This window comes from Athene cunicularia (genome assembly GCF_003259725.1).
Source record: "Athene cunicularia isolate RWA chromosome 3 unlocalized genomic scaffold, athCun1 chr3_part1, whole genome shotgun sequence".
Lineage (NCBI taxonomy): Eukaryota > Metazoa > Chordata > Aves > Strigiformes > Strigidae > Athene > Athene cunicularia.
The window spans coordinates 1930528-1949088 of NW_020799097.1; the positions used below are offsets into that span (position 1 = coordinate 1930528).

General features: G+C 44.2%; 1 protein-coding gene across 2 annotated transcripts in view; it reads left to right on the plus strand.

Moving 5' to 3' along the window:
- The window catches only part of EXTL3 (exostosin like glycosyltransferase 3), a 151390-nt gene that overhangs the window by 41637 nt on the left and 91192 nt on the right, over positions 1–18561 (plus strand). For both annotated transcript variants that reach the window (XM_026845272.1, XM_026845270.1), the window contains exon 2: positions 3889–3963. The gene's annotated coding sequence lies outside the window, so the exon portion shown is untranslated. The remainder of the gene's footprint in view (positions 1–3888; positions 3964–18561) is intronic.

Below are 18561 nucleotides of genomic sequence, written 5' to 3' on the forward strand. Positions count from 1 at the left end.
TGTGTGCGTGTTCATTAAGAGCAAGCAGGAGTTACTCTTCCTGTCTTCTGTCGTGTGGGTGTTATGCACAGGTGTATGCGATGCAGGAGAATGGGGACAAGACACAGCCCTGCAGTAGATAAATCCTGTCACACCTTTGTGTAGATGGGTATTACTTGAGATTTTCTAGGTCATGTGCACCATTAAAGTGATTTCCATGCTTGTGTTTAGAGAATCTGCTGTGCCTATTTTAGTTTATATCCATGTGACTGATCCAGGGCCATATGTTAAGAATATAACTGCTTTAATGTTTTTTCCTTTTTTTTTTTTTTTTAACCGTTAGTGTCTAAATATATCTAATAAAAATGCAGACTGGAGCTCTTTAATGAGGCGATAAGTCATTCCTGCCTCCCTTCTTTTTAACACAAAACCACCTCACACACTGGCTTCTTTTTGTATGGACTTCTGCTTTGCATTTCTACACGTTCTTCATAGCATGAAGCCTCTCACAAAAGGCAGTAAGAAAAGACTGCTGAACAGACCGTTTTGGCGTGCATAAACCTGAACTCTTGCAAAGGGAAAACCCTGAGCTTTAGCGGGGGAAGCCACAGGCTGTGTCAGTGCGCGTGATGATAGAAAGTGATTTGAAATAGTGCTGAGTAAGTTTAGCATGGTCTTGAATTGTACAGCTTTTAGTAAGCAGTCTGCAAGGGGAAATATTTCCAGTTTTGTTCCTTCCTTTTAAAAAAAATGTTGGAAGTTTTTGCCACCCAAAGGAAAAATCTTTGTATCTCTGGCACATAACCTCTTGGTTAAGTTGGTGGTTGAGGTTGTGTGCAGCAGCGTGCGGGTGGTGGCTGGGGCACTGATGTCTGGATACACTGTTTCTGAGCTCGAACCTTTGGTTCTGGGAGGAAGTAGCTTTGCTACAGGAACAGCTCTGGGTTGCAAGCATGCTGCTGCAGCAAACGTCCCGTGGTTGTGGTTTGACAGCCGAAGTCGGAATGCAACTGCTAAATCAGATTACACTTGCACGTGGTGGCTGGGTGTGAAGTCCTGAGTGGCTGCGTGGCACCGTGGCCGCCGCGCGCTCGCACGACGTGTTTCCTGGAGCGGCAGAGTCGTCTCCCCGAGTTGCTGTGCCTCAACGCTCCTTTGCATCCCAGCACTGCCACTTCTGCCAGGACATCTGTTGGCAGGCTTGTACTGTGAACTGTGGTGCAGAAATGTCCGAATTGGGGGGAAAAGATGTGCTTGTTTTGGAAGGGCTTCTTCCTTTTTTCCGCTGTTTTCAGGTTGATCACGCGTGGGGTTGGTGTGGTAACATGCTCTAAGTTGGGCCTTCCGTCTCCTTTTGCTGGAGAAGACCCACCACGTGGCCACACACCAACACTTGTGTCACCAGGAAGAGGAGAAGGGAGCTTTAGCAATTCCAAGTAGTGATCGAGGATTGAAAGCCAGCGTTTTGCTGTATAAAACAATAGGTCTGTGAGTAATTGTTTAGCCACAAAGTATGTCAGAACAGCTGAAAAAGAAATTGGTGAGTTCTCTGAAATGCTATCCCATGGGAAAAGCTTCTGAGAGAAGGTAGTCAGGGTTGTGTTTTTTAATTTAATGACCTCTTTCGATGGGCAGTCAAACTCTACTAATCACATTTAGCAGAGCCTTGCATAATAAGAGGTGCTTTATTTACAGTCTGCACATTCACTCGCAGACGTTGAGGCACAACGATAAATTATTTAATTATAGATATCCAGAGAAGCAAGCCAGGCGCCTGACTGGGCGGCATTGTCTCTCTGGCTTCCTAGCTTTGCATGTTCTCTTGCTGGCGAAGTCATAAAATCCAGCCATTTGCAGAAGTGGTCTCTCGGTTATTAATGTTAATTAGCGAGGTTCTGCTCTATGAATATTCCTGTAGCATGTACTTTCAAAACATACACAGTGCTAAACTCTTCACCCGTGTAACGAGCGTGTACATAGCTATATTGTTAATTAGCTGCATCCCTCCGAGGACGCGTGCCCCTCTTGGGAATGGTAGTTTTGGTGTTTAGCTGCTTGTGGTAGTTAGAGCAAGTCCCCTCTGAGACTTGCTTGCAGACTTGTGCCACAGTCAGGCTGTCAGATTTTTGGCCTTTACTTTAATCATTAGTTTCTTCTCTGTGCATTCTACTTACTGAACAGTGCAGTTTCTAATATTAGTTATTTTCAGATTTGCCATTAGTACCTTGTTTTAATCAGTGCTGACAAAGCACATGACTGAATATATGTTCCAGGTAAGGGGTCAGGATTTAAGTGTTCTTCAAAAAAGCTTTTATGCCACAAGAATGGTGCTTCTTGTGCTGACAACAGATTTATATCTCTGGCTCTTAATAACCATCCTGTGATAACACCGTCTTCCTCCGACTTACACAAACAACTCTATTCCAAGGAGAAATTTCCACCTGAAAATGTTTGTTCTGCCAAGTCCGATTGGGGCTTTATTATTGCTCTGATTTAATATCTTTGCTGATGAGATGCTCCCGTTGTGGGTGAAACATCTCTGAGTTATCTTCTCTCTGTAGCTTGGTAGAGGAACATTCAGCCCCTTGTTTTAACACCGAGGGCAATCAAATGGCAGAAGATGGTCCTCTTTTTGCAGTATAGGTAAAAAATATGTCTGTAAATGAGAACCAAGTTATACTTCTAATTTTCATGTATGTTCAGGATGAAAAAGCAATATGAGATCAGCAAGTCTTTCCAGAAGAGGAGGGTGGTTCTCAAATATGTATGGTTTGTCCCTAGTTTCACTTTTTCAGTATCATCCAGAAAACTTGCTTTTGCCATTTGATTATAATTTGCATTTAGATTGGCTGCCTGAAGGGGAGTCGCTTGCAAGGGGAGATGGGGCTGTATGGCTCGAATCTCTCACAGATCTGGCTCAAAGTAATGGCATTTACATAAAAACCATTAGCTCTGTTATTGATAAACATGAAAGGCATCCATTTCATTTAATTTTCTGATGAGGAGTCTTTAATATAAGCATACAATAGCAGTGCAGTAGTAATATACCTGCCCCCCACCCCTCCTTACTGACCTCTTGTTGTTTTAAAGGCAAGTTTTGATTGGGATTTTGTTGGCAGGGAGATGTGGAGTTATTCCAATTTACTGAAGTGGCCAGTTGTCTCACTACGTTGTAGGGAATTATTTAATGCTCATCTTAGGCGAGGTGTCTATTAATTGAATGGGGATTTAATGTCTCCCCGAAGCATAATTGGTCTGTGTGTGATGTATACTAACATGTATGTCTAGCAACGGGTTTTCCTTTTGTCTGCATCCCAGCGCAGTTCTATGGGTAATCTTTTGCTTAATCAAAATGGGTTTAAGCAGAAGTTCAGTGGCTCCTTATTAAGGGGATAAAGTGTGCTGAAACAACAAATCTATTAAAGGAACGTCTTTACACTCAAGACCACAGCCCATCTGTGTCTTGGTAAAATAATTTTTGTGGCCAGTGAGGAAAAAAGTCTGTTTTCCTGTGTAATGATCTTGACCACGTGTGTAATGGTGCATTGGTGATCAGCATGTGTCACAGAGCTGTGATTCACTGTCTCTGTAGTAACTGGTTTTGTGTAGCTGTTGCTGCTACTCCCTTATAAATACCTTGCTTTGTTCTTGGGTTGGATCAGATCTGACCTTCTTGAGAACCTCCAGAGGCAGCTGGTGGCAGAGCAGTTTTCAAACATCACAGTATTTGCTTGAGACACCTTGCTGTGAGCTTTGCAAGCTCTTCCAGTTTTTGACCTTAGTGTTTGGGGTTGTTTGTGTCTGTTTCTTGTTTTGCATTGCTTAGCTGGCCTACTTCTTTTTTTTCTTCTTTTTTTTAACCTTTTGGTCACTTTGTCTATATTTACAACCTTTTTTCTTCTCTAATAGGCTCCGGACAGATGAGTAGAGACTTGGATACAGAAGAGGGACAGATTCCAGTTTTCCACTTGATCACCTTGTACAGTGAGTACTATAATATTTCAAGATTAAGATTTTCTGTAGTGCCTAATTTTGGCTTAAAACTGATTTCACTGAGGAGCAGCACTAAGCCTGCATGCTTGGACAATGTTGTCCTAGAAATACAAGCTTCCTTGGCTTAACTCTTGTTTTGGGAGAAGCGTGCCCCAGCTCCTTTTATTGGAAGTGGTAAATTTTATTCATCTCCCACTTCCAGTCATGTGCATGTTTCAGCAGAGCAGAGAACTGAGGTAGTTGTGTCTTGTACCTGCTCAAGGCTGTGGGGAATCGACACTAAAGGTGTTGCCACATAATCTAGCAATGTGTCATGTGTGGCTTCCTGTGCTGCGGAGCAGAGGAGGCTCTAGGGTCAGGAGAGCAAAGGTTCAGCTTCTCTATTCCAGCCTTCTCAGAGGTGTTGAACTTGGGGAGGAAGGCGGGTGAGTGTCCTGCCACGGCACGTGTAGGGGTTACTCACAAAGGCGTGCTGTGAAATCAGGCAAATAAGGCTTGGCTTGACTTGTGGGCTGGAAAGGGTAAGAAAAAAGAACTGCAAAGTGTCGCCTAGTTCATGGTAAGGATGGCAGGTTTTCTCTGTAAGTGAAGGAGAAAATTGTTACTTCATGGGGAATTTTTACACATTAAAATATCTTGCATGCATGTTAATGGGCTGTAGTAACGAGCCCATGCTTCGAGGTGTCTACGAATATTTTTAAACCTGCTACTGTGAGGGACTTCAGCTAGTAAGTACTGGTTAATTGGAACATCTTGGCCCATCTGGTGCAGTGGCACAGCCAGACTGAAATAGTTAACTGCCTAGTGGAGGCATCTGCACGCTGGGAGGACACTCTACTTCTGGGTGTAAAATGCAGGCGCAGACACAGCAGGTGAGTGTGGGAGCTGCAGGACTGACTGAGACCACTGCACAATTAAGTTTATTCTAACAGTCCTAGAGGGCGACTCCCCTAAGGATAACATGGGATGATGAATTTTAAAACTGAGGGTGTTCGTTAATGAAAGACAAGGACGAAATAATAACACTTTGAGAGCGGAGTGTGTCAGCAGGTTGGTTTAAATACATCCTGGGAACAGAGAAATTCCTGTGCTTCTGTGCAAGAAGAGGAAAAGAGGCTTACTTATTTGTGGTTTCTTATGGCTGCTTAACTTCTCCTGTATCCTGTAGAGCATGACATGCAGGATGTCCTTGGTTCAGATGTTCTATTCGTACTTACTATCAGCATTGATTCAGCTTCTCATACTTCTGGATTCAGAGTAGCCTTTTTACCCTATTTTTGCTACGTGCCAAACACAGTGGGGACTCTCTTCTCAGCTGGTACATAGCTACTGTAACAAAGGCGATGGTGAATAATAAAACTGGAAGTAGCAGAGAGGTCATATGAAGAACAAATGATGCTGTTATTGACCAACGGTGCCATCGTGCCATGGTCTTAATCGACAGATCTAATCCCAATGTGTGTTTAGAGTCAGATCTGCTGACTTCAGTAGCTAAAATAAGTCGATACCATTGAATTCTCTTTCTCCTTGCATATCTTAAGTAGAACATAGTAAGTTGCAGCCTGACAGCTGTGCAATCTGCAGAAGGCCACAGGACTGCATAGGCTTCCCCGGGGGCATAATTTGACCTGCAAAACATTTATTACGTCTGGTGTTGTGTGTAGTAGGCACAGCAGTGACCTTCAGAAGCTGTTAAGCATTTGTGGGCCTGATGGCTGGAGGAGTGAGTATAGGAGACAAGGATTTGGGGTTTGGAGTCCCTTTTGTAGGGCAGAAGACTGTGGTTAAAGCAAGAAGACAGTATGTATGAATTTAGGTCAGTAGGAGATAGCTGAGCGAAGGGCTATTCTTGGCAGAGAACAGAAGAAACGCTAGAAACAGTCTGTGATTGCCATGGAACAGAACAGGAAAATAACCTGTTTCAAGGGACTCCTTCACAAGTCATTCTTATGCAAGACTGTCTCTGTGGCGCTAAATATCTAAATAACGGGGCTGTGGCTGGAATATAAGAATTTTTTCAAGAGACTCATCTTCAGGCATCACCTGAGGCTTCCTGACTTGGCAGCAAAGTGAAGTATCGCAGCAGGTTGTATTGCAGGTCCTCTCCTACGAGGATGTGGCATCATCTCTATGAATGTGAGTGTAGGTCTGATGCTTTCTGTGCAAGCACTGGGCTTAGCTGTGTACATGCTGCTGTGCTTTTTGTCTGCTCACAACTGCAATTAAGAAAGCTAAGAGAGAGCAGGTGATTTGGTATTTCAGGGAGGATTTGTGCTGCCAGTACCTCCTGCCTGCAGTCCTCCTAAGGAGCACTGGGCAGAGGGGAGATGAATTCCTGCTTCGTGCTGCTGTTCTTATCAGAATATGCCACAGGCTCTTGCCTGTTAGTTAAGAACTCAGAACACGGCAAACACCTGAGCTGTGGGAGGGCAGAGGTCTGTCTGGTCTCCAGCAGTGGCTGGTAGAAATGGCCTTCATCTCCTGTCAATTTATTTAGCTCTTACTTGAACCTGCATGTGCTTCTGGCCTCTGGCCTGCTACCACGCGTTTCAAAGTTTAACTCTTAACTTTGTGTACTGAACTAGCTCCTTTTGGTAACTGAACGTGCTGCCAAGAAAATTACTATAATAAGTTCCTGTTCAGGGAATTGTTTGCATATGTGCCAGTTCTACAGTGGTTTGGGTTCTGTAGATCCCTACTGTGTCCCCTGTCAGAGGTCTCTTTTCCAGACTAAAATGTCCTGATTACTTCAACTATCCTTACAGAAAAGATGCTCTATGTCTTCAGCCATCTTCACTGTGATTCTGTCCTCTTTCCTTTTGATGTAACTTTTGCTAATGGTGCACATCTGGGTCTTTTTTTCTCCTCTCAAACGTTCTTAGTCCTACTTATTAGAAACTTAAAAGAACCATTAGGTTTCTGAGGGCCTGTCCTTTTGTTTCAGTTCTCTGTATTTATAACCCCAGAAAAAAAAACCCTAAGAATTTTGTATGCTCCACATAATAATAAGCCACAGACTTACTTCTTCTCTAAAGAGCAGAAGTTTGTGTCTAATCTAAAGACTCTATCAGAAAAGCTATGAATAAACCTGATACATTCCAGTGCACTGAGTCACTAGAACAATATAGTATTTAACAAGGAGCCCTGGCAGACGTTGTGTGGCTTTGTGCTAAAGCTGTCAGCCAGGATATGAGATGTATCTTTGTGTCCTGCGGCAATTTCGTGAAACTAAATGGCTGCTGGTGTGTACTGCATCTTCTAAATTGGGACAAGAAACACTCTAGATGTTAAACGTTCTCCCCCTCTCCAGTGGTTAAGAAGGGAAATGATATCAAAATATAGAATTAGTCTTATTTAGATAAATATAAATCAGTGCCATCAAACAGGTACTGGTTCTGCAAGGGAAAGGCATGCCCCTCCATTGCTTGTGCTTTGTGTAAGTGGTATTTATTTTATTACTGCTGTGGCTTCCAAAAGGTAGAACCAGAATACGTGATTAAAATCTTAACATCCAGAGTTGTAGTCACAGGTCTGCAGTGATGGTCTGCAGACTGACATGCCTGGGGCTGTGACAAGTTTGTGGCTTTGTATATCTGCCCTGACTCATATCTGTGGCTTTTGTGCTGCCCTGAGATGAATCACGGCTCCTACAAGGGTGGTTAAAGTCCTGCCCTGTGGGCAGCCTGGGAAACCTGGGCCTTGGTTCAGCTAAGGAGCACTTGAGTGTTTTCCTCATCTTCAGGGCTGAGTCAGAGCTCCGTGGATCATCCAGAGAAGTTTTTGTCCTGTGTTGAGGCTTTATTTCTGAGTCCTGGGGCATCCTTCCCCAGGCCTCCCAGCTCCACAGCTATTCCTGCCACTGGGCTTTTTTCTTCCTTTTTTCTCTCTGCTACCTTCCTGAGTGCTTCCTTCCCACTTTTAAAACCAAAGGATGGTTGGTATGTTGACCATTTCTGCCATGCCAGTACTGTGCCAGAAGTCCTGCACCAGACCACGGTATCACCGTGTTGTACATCACACCTGGAGGTGTGTGCAGATCAAGTCCTCATAGCAATTTTCTCCTGAAGCAGCCAGTGTTACTGCTGTATCCAAGAAAATGTCAACAAATGTGTGCAATGAAATTATTGTACATTTGTCCTGATACTGGTAATATAAAGCTTCACCTGGCCTCCCAAGATGTGTCACCTTGGGCACTGAGCTGCCTCACACAGTCCTGACTCCATGCTGTGGAGTCCCCCTGGGTAGGGGACACGTTACAGCACGAGGAGGAGAGGAGAGAGAAATACATCCAGAAACCATAGGTTGATCTGGGGTCTGTCACTACCCAGGGTGTCCCAGACCCTGCTTGTTCGAATGGAAGGACTGTTGGCAGGAGAGTTTTTTTATTCTTTCCTTGCCTTCTTCATATATATATATATAATATGGTTCTTTCTCATTCTTTCTACTTGTGCTTACGTGAAGTTGCACACAGCTCGCTTGCCAGCACACACACAGCCGACTGTAACAATTTCAGATGTAGTTTAGTAAGATAGTAAATTGAGAGTCATTTTTAATCGGGTTGGGATAAGAACAGCCAAATTGGCTGTTTCTCTTGTTGGTTTCAGCGCTATTTTTGGCTGGGCAGTCCTTGGAGGGTGTAAATGTGCCAGACATCGATCCCTCTGAAAGAGGGATCAGTTCTTCCTGGACAGCACTGGAACACTGCATCTATTTATATATATATATATATATATATAATTTTTTTTTTTAGTACGTTGACTGAATAATATAGCCAGCATGGAAAAGGCTTGTAAAATGTTGAGTTGTGTGTTGGATTTTTGCTCTGCCCAGGAAAATCTCTTGTGGTGGGGAGACTCCGTGTAGGGGAAACCTCCTGTCTTAGCTTTGAGCAATGGAAGGTTTGGAGACCTTGCTGGGATCCCTGCTGGGATCCAGTGACGCTGAGGAAGTGCTGTGCTATAAATGGGGAGCTCCAAGACGCCAACCAGCGCCATCACCCAGGGGACTTTTTCATTTAAAACAGCCATTGAAATTGAGACTTGAGGCTGTGTGGGACAATGCTGTAATGGTAGAGCTGTAACAGGCTGCCTTTGTGGCAGAATTACAAAGCTGGCAGTATGTGCTGAAGTGCTCCTGCTTGCTAAGCCTGTAATATCAGTTCGGGTTCTGTTTTCCTCCTTTCCCCTCCAGCAACTGGTTCATATTTAGGTAGAATAAGTCACTGTTTGTGTATTTCTTTTCTGCTTACAGTTCTCAAATCACGTGGCAGGTTAGAGGAAGAGAGCTCAAGTGAGGTTGCATGAGGTTGTGTGCAAGATCCTCCGTAATGGGTCAATGCAGGTCTGCAACCCTCCATCCCTCTTGTTCTCTTGGTGTTGCTATTTTTTTCAGTATTAAATGACAAAGCTCAGCTATTACCTGTTGGACTGGGGCTCCAGCTTCCCTGCTGCTCTTCTTCAGGCTGTTTCCTGGGTTCACTCCTGAACTGCTCCTGGGAGGGTATCTGAGCTGATTCCCAGCAATATTTTTCATGCTGTCTTTGCTACAGGGATGAGGCACTAGGTGGTTTCTTTCTGCTCCTCTGGCTTGTGCCCCCATCAAAAAAGAGGGGGGAGAATCTGACCATTCATGTTCAGAAGTATCATGTGGGACTTCTTTTTGAAGCAGGGATAAACATTTACTGACACTTTTGAAGCAGCAGAGATAAATAGGCAGAGTTACTGAGCTTGTAGCTTCAGTTTTTATGTTGAGGTAGAGGATCATCAGCCTTTTTACATTTGCTGCGAGGGACCATTTTCTGGCAGCCTTTTCTTCATACTTATCTACAAGCATGATTTGTGGGGACCTCTCAGTGAAGATGTGCTCTCCGCTCTAGAGATAAGAGCGGCTGATCAGAAACCATGTCCCCTGCATGCCAGGTATTCTGCTGTGGTGGTTTCTGAGAGCTATTTACAGAATAAGTTGGAAGTAGGGTTGAATCATGCCAGTCTGGAGAACTGTGGGATGACATGTCTGGGATGAAATGTCTGTAAAACAGATGATACCTTGGCTGTAACCTGTGTCCTGGCCAGGCAAATGAGTTCGAATTCAAATTGTAGCATCCTTTTGGCAAATGTGGATATGTGTGGATGATAGATCAGTGTGGAAGCTGAACGGTGGCCAAGGAGTTGAGTCTGCAGTGGAATGCCTCCTGGTAGTCAGAGAAACTTTGTTGAATCTGGCCTGAAGGTTCCTTTGCTTTGCTCTGCTCCATTTTCTTCCATCGGCACCCCAGGTACTGTAGCAGCGACGTGTGATGGTTCAGAAGGTGCTTCCGCTCCCTTGGAGTGTGTCTGTGCCAGCCAGGGGTAAGAAGGCTCCGTGTTGTGGGACACGTCAGCTTCTGGATAATTTGTGAACCAGAGGCCTTGAGCGTTTGTGCTCATTAAAAGGTTCTGTTGTAAAAATGCAGTTAGTAACCCTGGGGACTACCCAGATTTCGTTTTGATTTAAGAACTTCTGGCTTCTATTGATTTCTCATGAGTGCGATATCATTCATTTATCCAAAAGTGGGTACTGGGAGCCCACTCCATAGGAAAAAATTTAAGTATATCTGCACTTTGGCACCTAGAACGGGAATGGTGTTTGAGATGAGCATACTCCAGGGTACAAAGCCTAAGAACAGATTAAAACTTACTTGTGAAATGAAAATGTTGCAGTAATTATTTATTATAATAAAGCTATTTCAAAATGGTTAAAGTATTAAAGGACTCTTCAGGAGGTTTGCATGACTACAGTAATGATTAGGAAGTAGGGAACAGTGATTGCCAGTAGCACTGATTTGCTTCTGTGAGTAAAATCTATAGACAGCTGGACATAAACACTTTCTAGATAGCCTCAGACTTGATAAAGGATTGACTAGTGAAACTTCAGTTTGGATAAAAGCTCATTAGCTCACATTGTCAGATGAAGCTTTTTCTACACTGAAGGTTCACGTGGTAGTTTGGAGAGAGGCCCCTGGGAACAATTGTGGGAAACCCAAGTGAAATCCTCCTTGCTTTTGTGTGAGCAAGGAAGTTTCCAGTGCAATTTGGTCACGGAAGGCCTTGATATGAAAAGGATTTACTTTGTGGAATTGTTCTGTCATCACTCAGCAGGATAATTGACTTCTGATTAGGAAGAAAATATAGCTGAACATTCATGTTTGAGGTTATAAAGTCCTCTTCAAAAAGCAGAGCTCTTACTTAAACAGCGACTGCTCTGACAAGAACAGGATGCTCGCGACTCCATTATGCCGGTATTGATGTAACAGCTGTTGTTGTTTAAACAACTTGTTTCTCCCTCCTTCACACTCCTTCCTCCTCCTGTTGCAAATCAAAGGAAGAGTGGGAATCAGTGTTGTTGTTTTTCCAAAAATAATAACAAGGTTATTAAATTTTTCACTCTGGAAATGTTTTTGTCATGTGCTTCCTGTGCTCGGTGAGTCTCAGACCTGCTGCTGTCTGGGTGTTTAGCCAGTGATGCTGCTGACTGGAGGACACCTTTTTTTTTCTTACAGACCTTTGTTACCAGCTCCAAAGTGACACAAGAGCTAAAAGCAAGCCAAGATTTGTGCCTCCCGCAGGCAGCAGAAAGGCTAATGTGTAAGTCATGGACATCTCACTGTGCGGATGATGCTTAAAATTTTAGAAGAGGAAATCTTGGTCCAGAGTGGTGAGCAAGGGCTGCAGCCTTCCTCACTGGGCAGACTCCTGGGCAGAACTGATTTCACACTTGCCCCTGAGCTGCAGAAAAACTTACCCAATGACCTGAACTTGGTTAGTAATCTATGAAGAGTCAGATTATTGTTTTTCATATTGTTTAACACTGTTGTAAAAAGAGGAAGATTTTGAAAGCTGGTGCTGAGTCAGTCTGTATCTGGAAGGAGTTCAGAGGCATTGCACAGTGCTTCAACACTGTACAAGTGTCCAGTGCTGACTGCTGCTCTGGGCGCTATAGATCTTACGGGCTGTAGTTCAGGTCTTATAAGGCAGTTCCTATGGAAAGTGGTTTCAGAAGAGAGATTTAAGACAGGACGGGTGCAAGGTGAGTACATTGCTGCACTGAAACTGCCCCTAAGGAAAGGAGGGTGCTCTTCTTCCCTTTTCTCCCCTGTCTTTTGTGTGGGGCCACCTGGATCCTCTGCTTCATCCTGCTGATCCGGCTGCTGCCTTTCCCTGTGGACAGATTTAGTGTCCTTTTTAATTCTTTCTAGAGTGCTCACCGTGAGGCATCACAGAGCTGATGCCTTTGAGGAGGAAAGGAAACCTTCGTTAGGTCTCTCGGGAACTAATTTATACTGATACTCTTGAGTTCACTAGTCAAGTGTGTCTTTGTTTCTATATGCTTTTTGCCTCTCAGATCTTGCTGTAAGAGTGAGATGCAGTGTCAGTCTGCTGCTGTCTGTGGGGCTGTAACTGCGCAGTTCATGGATTTGGATCTTTTGCAGGAAGGGGAGGGGAAAATTGACAAAATATTTGGGCTGAAATTGGATGTTTTAGCCATTCCGGTTGAAGTTGGGTTTTGTTGTTCTCGCTCAGCAAGTTGTGGATTCTTTCAACCTTTAACCTTTAGACTAAAGCACTTTTAAAGAATTATTACTAGTTTATTTTATCAGTGATACTAGCAGAAGATTAGAAAGTGTGTGGGAGAAGTGATCTCACCCTTGCCCAGCCCTCATGGGAGATATTGCTGGTATATTACTGTCTGATGTTTGATTTTATTTCAGTACAGTAATTAGAAAGAAAAAAGTATTGGGACAGAAATTGGCTACTTGCTGTTGAATACTGAACTTTGCCTAATAGCCAAAATTAAATGTTTTGCATGTCTGCTTTGAACACAGATCACTCTCTCCAGAAACTTCTTCAAATGGAGCACATCCTGAATGGGAAAGCTTTTTAAAAGTCTGTTGCAAATCCCAAATCAACAGGGTTGTACTTAGAAATATCAACAGGAGAAAACAACCATGTCTTCTGCTCGCACAGCCCAGTTTGTTTTCAGAGAGATTTTCCCTTTTCTGTAGAAGGTGGAAATGCAGTGAGTGACTTAAAGAAGTGAGTGGTGAAACCTGATGCCGTTGCTGGGTCTCCTTGATGGTTTTTCTTGCTCAAGTGAAGGTCCCCAGTTTTTATTCTGTTCATTTTATTCAGAGTAACTGTTCCCATTAGATTGTGTGTGTGAAAGGGAACTGGATGCTGTCTGGGATGGAAAATAAGGGAGTAAGCCAAGAGCAGCACAGTTTATAACATGAAGTGATTCTCTTTGGAGCATTAATGAGCAGTGACCCAAGCACCGGTAAATGGTCTGTAGGGTTTTTTTTTTTTCCCCCCCCTTTTCTCCTAAACCTATGATCATTTCCCTCCCTGGGCAACCTGTCCTTCACCACCATTAGCTTTGTCTCACTTTTTGTCTACATTTAAAAGTTGAACCACTTTATCAGCAATTGATGTGTGCTCCTGGAGAGTGGAGAGCGCTACGGTGATATAAAAGCATTTTTAATAGAATGGCTCATTCTTGTGTTTGGGAGAGGAATAATGGACGTGAGATGCAGCTTTATAGTTATAAAGCTATCTAAATTTAGAGTGTGGCTGTGCATTGTAGCTGAACTGATATAATGTCAAGCTGGTGCTGCAAGGAAAGGTTTTACTCCCAGCGTTGTACTCCCACTGATCTTTTTGTGCTGATACGTATCTGATTCCTTCCTTCTTGGTGCAGATAGTTTTCTTCCACCTTAACTCCCTGATTCAGCTCACTGTGGATCCAGGCTTGGAAGCTGGGGACGAGATCTCTCTTTTTCGGCAGCAACAGGCAGTTAGAGCAGCTGAGCGACAGTGTGAAACCACATCCTAAGGGAAGTTTCTCGTGCCAGTAGCGCGTGTCAGTATTTGAAAGGTATTTGCAGTTGTTCTGCTTTCTCCCCTGTGATAAGTGATGTGTGGGGGCAACCAGCATAGAAGCAGCGCTTTCATATTACTTTGTTATCCTGAGTTAGGTTACTTTTCCTGGAAATAGCTGCATTTTGTTTAGAGCCACCAAAATAAGTGCAGAGAATTGTGGGCAGTTCATTTATACAGCATACGTTCGGTGATGTTCAGTGTGTCACAGCTTCAAAAAAACCTAATTAAATAAATAAATGTTTTGCTGTTTCTTGCTGGATGGTGTTGGCTACTTAATGGAGCTCGTTGGCAGTAAAGCACTCCCTCCCCAGTGGTCTTTCCAGAGTCATTAGACTCAGGGAAGGATGATCCGGCTACTCCTCTGAAGTGTGGAATGTTTGCTGGACACGGGAGCTGCAGAAGGGACCATGTCGGGCATCTCAGCAGCTGCAGGGTGATAAGAGGTGTGCTTGGGGTGCTGAAGGGCAGCAGAACGCTTACTATCTCTCCCTGTAAATATACAAATGATACTATACAGGGGGGAAAAAAAAATCCTTTAATTTAAAGGACAGTATTGATCTCCAAAAGGAAAATACTATAAGGCCACAAATAAGCAGCCCCTGAGAGTCAGAAGGCAGCTTTTAGTCGTGAGATATGCAGCTTGAAAACCAGAGTTTGGGTGGAAAAAAAGGGGGTGAGTTCAACAGCCGGGTGGGCTCTTTCTAAAACATTGTGATGCTTTTCAGAGAGGGATTTGAGTCGCTGACTGTAGCAGCTTGTACTTGATGTAGGAGGTCCCAAGCTGTCCCATGCTTATTTATACTCACTATCAAGATTCAAGGCCACTGAGTAATGCTTGCTTTGTGTGATAGAGTTGTGTGCGTGGTGTCTGTCTCCCCTGAGGGCAGGAGAGGGTGAGCACGCGTGGAGGGGTTATTGCTCGTTGAAAGTCATGAGGACAACCTGCAGGGTGGCCTCTGCAAAATGCTTCACCTGCAAAGGGACGTGATGCAAAAATCTGCTGCTCTTCTGCTGCGTTGGGGCTCTTTTCTGAAAAGCGTATACTTCCATGCAGGATTCTAAGGCAATTTCCAGATGTTAATGTGATAGTATTTTTACTGCTGTATTTTGAGGGAGAAATCTTTTTTATTGAATGTAACCTTGGGCAAAGTTTAAAACAAACAAAAAAGTTAAATGGGAAGCGATAAAGAGTTGGCAGTCATACAACTATGGATCTGTGTGGGAAGGCCAAAAATGTGCTCTGTCTCTTATCGTAAAGAACAAAATAACAAGGCTTGGCCCCTGCCCCTTACCTACGCAGGCAGAAGGATACCCCCTTGCAGCCTGTAGTGCTGAACCTCAGATCTCCCCTAGAAGTTCAGAAGAGGGCTGCTGAGATGCCAAAGCCCCCCCTGCGCATTGACAGGTTGGCGTGTGGCTGCGAATTCGGGGCCTCCCTGATCTCCTACAGGCTTTCAGCCTCTGCCATCCCTGGGGGCAGAATTGCCCCAAGTTACCTCGATGGTCCCAGGGCTCCCATCCTCTCCCTGTGCAGGGTACAGGCATCGGGTCGTCAGTTAATGCCACCTCTCAGCTGGGACCAGTCAGCTGCTGCTGCACTGTACAAATGTGTGCTGTGTTGGAGGGCACTGCTCTGCACTCTGTCCTCAAAGGGCAGCAGAAGTCCAAATCCAGGCTAAAAACTACAAATATTTGTCAAGAAAGACCTCAGAAGGGCAGCCAGGGAAGGTCAGCGCAGCTGCCTCACATCACAGTGTGCGTTAAAACACAGCAACATTTCTCATCTGGAATTGCCGTGCTTCGGAGTTGTCGTCAAGATGAAGTGTACCACAAACACATATATTTCTGCAGGAATTGCTCGGAATACAATGGACACCTTTAATAATGTCTCAATATCTACCTCACTGTGTGGAATCTTAATTTAACTAGAAGCCAAGGGCATAGATGAGATTTCGAGCCAAAAAGCTTTGACTCTATCACTAAAAACTAATGCGTGCAGTTGAGATGCATTATTTTAACCCCTGTATTACCACTGTCCTGAGTGAGCAGGTTGGAGAGGCAGCTCTGAGATGGATGGCAAAGGAAGCAGGCACCTGCACGGAAAGAGCCCAGACTGGATCTGGCACGTGGGGTTGGGTGGAGCCATTGGGGTTCCCTGTGGGTCCTGTCTCCCTGCAATGGGTTGCAGAGGGGGTAACTAAATACAGCAGCAAGCATCTGCTGGCTCTACCCCAAATGTTTCTGATGTCTTGTGGCTGTGCCAGATTGCAACAGCACATGTAGTACTGGGATTGCACAACCAGCTACCTGGTTCCCTGGCTGTTTCAGGTTTTCCTGGGTCTTTGGAGCTGCTTCTGTCTTGGATTTGCAAAGAGAAAATGGTGGCCACCTGTGTGGGGCAGTGACAAAGTTGCCTTATCAAAGGCAAAGGCAAAGTTGCCTTATCAAAGAGAAAATGGTGGCCCTGGTATGCTGTGGTATAGGGCAGCCTGGTTTTAGAAGCCATACCTTGTAGCTCCTATGGAATGTTGCTGTGACCACAAGCTCCCAGGAAAGCCAGTTGAGGCACTGGATTAGTCTAAGGAAAGCTTTCTGTCTTCTGCATTTCGTCTGAATGCTGCTTGCAGCCCGGACAGTCTCCTGATTTGCTGAGCACGGTGGCCAGATGGTGGTGAAACCTGTGCTGTGTCCTGTGGGGCATGGTGTTACAGTAAAACATAAATGGAATATAAATTATCTATATCTAAAACTATAGTTAATGCTGTGTTTGTGTAAGTAGTGTATGCCGTTGGGTATCTGAGCTCTCCAGAAGGAACACGGTCCAACAGCATTTCTGGTGGACTATCTGAATAAAATGACCACACCAAGAGGTGAGGTCTTAAGCTAGGCAGGCTGGCCCAGCTGGGCAGTGAAGTGGGGTCAGAGAGCAGCTAGAGGTGTGATGGATGATTTAAAAAAGTCCTCACTTCTGCTGTTGTAGGAGATCATACCCTGAATTACACTGAATTTGAGTAAAATAGTCTAGAGCATGAAACTAGATGATTTGAATGGCAGTTTGTATCCTCAAACTTACCTCCTTGATAGTTCCTTTAGGTTGAAGAATGCTTTAAATCAGTGCACTTGCTGTGTGTGAAACTGGTGGACCTGTGATTGCTGATGAACTGGTGTTTCCCAGGCATCTGCAGTGGGCTCAGCTGCATGTAGACATCTGCTTTTTGCTGTCACAAGTGAGGGACATGTGTTTGTCCAGCTTCAGGGCAGCAGATATCACTCAACACCTGACTGGTAGGGGAAGAGACAAGTCTTCACCTCTGCAGAGCTGGGGACAACAGTCTTCCTCTCTGCAGGGAACCTCCTGTGTTCAGCAGTGTAAGGCAGAAGGGGTCTTTGTCAAGCATGTGTTAGACAAGAAATTAGAATGGAAACAAGGTTTTAAACTGCATATTTTACACTATTATGTTCTTATCCAAGCTTCTCCTAGGCTATACATATGTTGGGGTGAGATTTTTGAAAACTAGTGGATTTTATGCCTTTTGGTGTCTTAAGTCTTTGAATGTGCTCCACTTTTAGGTTTCTTTTCCAACTGCATCATTAAATATATTTCCAACTGAAATATACACTTAATCAGCTGCCTCAAGGTTGTTTTTTTTTTAACAGGGAATAACTCCAAATACGCTTATTTTCATGGTAAGATCACAAGCATAGGGCACCACTGTGTATCTTAGCTTTTTAGTTCACGTGTGTGTTTGTGCATATTCTTCCTCTCCTTGAAGGTGTTCTCAGCTATTCTTTGTAGATCCAACAAATTGACCATTCTCCTCTTAAATACAAAATATTCCATGTCAATTTAGCAAATAATTGACTGGTTTTCTTTTGAAGATAAACTCTTTTTTTACAGGAGACAAGGGTACTACTTCCCTGCCAGTGTAGGTGTCCCAAATTCTTAATGCCTCTCTTGCTTTTCCTGTTAAATATTTCACTGCTCCTTTTTATCTCCACTGGTTCTCCCTGCTTTAACTCAGCATATTGGATTAAATTTACACTAATGCTGGTTTATTTTATCACACTGGAGAGTTGTGTATGTATATCAATATATGGAATAGGAAGCTTGTTTGGGATGATAGCAGTAGCTGTTGATGGCTGGGCATAAAGCTACTTTGAAATACTTATGTGTGCTGATATAACATCTAATTAGAGGGAAGATGGATGAAACCTGAATTGTTACTGGATTGCAGGCGCTTGCCTCGGGCTCAGCAAGGAGGAACTCAGCCAAAGCTGAGGACTCAAGTCCCTAATTGGAGCATGGCGTGGGGGAGATGCTAGAAGTATTTCTCCTCTTCCAGCAGGAGAGCTGGTGTTACGGCAGGCAGATTGCTGGGGTAATAAGGACATGCTCTTCCCTACCTGCAGTGGGACTCTTGAACTGGCAGCGTGTGGTCTGCATGTAGTTAAGTGGCCCAGGAGCCTGGGATGTTTCCTTGAACAATGGCTTTACTAAGGTGGGTGTTTATAAGGTGGTTTTGGGGGAGCGACAATGCTGCAGGGAACGGCTCTCAAATGGGGGAGACGTTTCACAGTGTGAAGCCAAGTTGGTATGGAAAGGCTGAATTGCATCTGGAGAGGAAAACCAAAGGCAGAGCAGTTGGATTATTATTTACAACTCATACGGGGATGG